We start from the raw sequence: 1,933 nt of genomic DNA on the forward strand, positions 1-1,933 counted from the left end.
AAAAACCTCAATCTCTTCCATCTTATGGTGTGTTTCATATTTTTAAAAGCTTTGATAATGAATAATATCTTATAATTTCCTGGTATTCATTTAGAATATTGAAGTAGAACAACAGTATGTTAGCGTAGGTTACACACTTTATTAGTCTAAACAAATACATGTATGATACACACAAGAATTAAAGTAACAAAAGGCAATCCACAAGTACAAGTGTTACACGTTCTTTACTAAATTACATTTGATGATCTTAATTTGATTCAGAATGCTACATCATTTATAATTCACAATATATATACAAACATAAGACAAATTTTCAGACAACATATTTTAACTTTTCATGTACATGCTCTTTATATGAGTATGCTTTAGCAGCAGTTAATGAGAGTTACCCATTTTTCTAACCCGTTGATTTTCATACTTGTTTAATACTTTAGTATGTTCCTCTATAATCATTAACCATCCACACGTTAAACTGTCTCACTTTGACTCCTAACAACACATCACGTTTCACACATTAGGTGATTTTTCAACATATTTTGAGCACCATGTTGAATTTCAAGTTTCTAATGAACAACTCTTAAATTAAAATATACTGAACATTATAAGTAATTTTATCTAAAAATCAATTCTATGATCATTAATTTTTCTAATGTGTTAAACTAGAGAATTTGGCAAAGTCATCTTCAGATGCACAAGTTGCTTTTCAAGTTTAAGTTATTGATTTCTTAAAGATAATCCTGAACACCAGATCTAAGATACCCATCTGGCATTTTGTTTAAATGAGATTGACATTTTACTAACTTTACATGTATGAGGACAGCAAAATCTGGATTTCCATACCATTCTACTTATATAAATAGGTATGAAATACACTTTTTGCAGTTATGTAAATTCATGATGTTCTGGAACAGAAAACTACATTACCAGGAACAAATTATTCATTAAATATGAGCACCAAATGCTAATTGTTTTTCTAGTCTACTGAAAGCTACAATTTATTTCCAGCTAATGCTAGGTGCTGTATCTAAATACTTCCTAACCACACCAAACATTGCTATGAGAAACGTCAGAAAAACGAGTATTTTCACCATTTATTTTTAATGTGAGAAATATATGAAATTCCACTTACACTCGAAAACTATACATTGCACAAGGTTTTAAGAATGGAATGTGATATCTTACACAAATGTACATGTATCAAATATTTATGAATTACTCAACTTTCAAATGCTATATAAATATTATTATCTGTACCTTCCTCCCAAAGTTAACATGCACACTACTCAATAAAATAGTTCTGTCACAGTTTTATGTTAATCACAAAACTCGGTGTCTAAGTTTATCACCCACTTTACACAAGTCTTCACAGTGTTGTCTATACTATTAGTTATTTACACATGGTATATTATCTTAACCTCAGAACTCGGTGACTGACCATCTTTAAATATGGTTTATTACCTACTTTACACAAGTCTTCACAGTGTTATCTATACTATTAGTTATTTACAGTAAGTGATTTGTAGTAAAAGTAGTTTCAATATTTTACCATGAAACATAATGTCTAGCAGTAGTTTTCAATATTTTACCATAAAACAAAATGACTAGCAGTAGTTTTTAATATTTTACCATAAAACATAATGTTTAGCAGTAGTTTTTAATATTTTACCATAAAACATAATGTCTAGCAGTAGTTTCAATATTTTATCATAAAACATAATGTCTAACAGTAGTTTTCAATATTTTACCATAAAACAATGTCCAGCAGTAGTTTCAATATTTTACCATAAAACATAATGTCTAGCAGTAGTTTTCAATATTTTACCATGAAACATAATGTGTAACAGTAGTTTTCAATATTTTACCATGAAACATAATGTGTAACAGTAGTTTTCAATATTTTACCATGAAACATAATGTGTAACAGTAGTTTTCA

The 1,933-nt window shown here is 28.3% G+C and overlaps 1 protein-coding gene across 1 annotated transcript in view; it reads right to left on the reverse strand.

Annotated features, from left to right (window-relative positions):
* The window catches only part of LOC106474198 (carbohydrate sulfotransferase 4-like), a 15,830-nt gene continuing 13,897 nt past the window's right edge, over positions 1-1,933 (reverse strand). Inside the window, exon 2 of the mRNA XM_022402555.1 lies at positions 1-12. The gene's annotated coding sequence lies outside the window, so the exon portion shown is untranslated. The remainder of the gene's footprint in view (positions 13-1,933) is intronic.

The sequence above is a fragment of the Limulus polyphemus genome, unplaced genomic scaffold (genome assembly GCF_000517525.1).
Source record: "Limulus polyphemus unplaced genomic scaffold, Limulus_polyphemus-2.1.2 Scaffold6944, whole genome shotgun sequence".
Taxonomy (NCBI): Eukaryota; Metazoa; Arthropoda; class Merostomata; order Xiphosura; family Limulidae; genus Limulus; species Limulus polyphemus.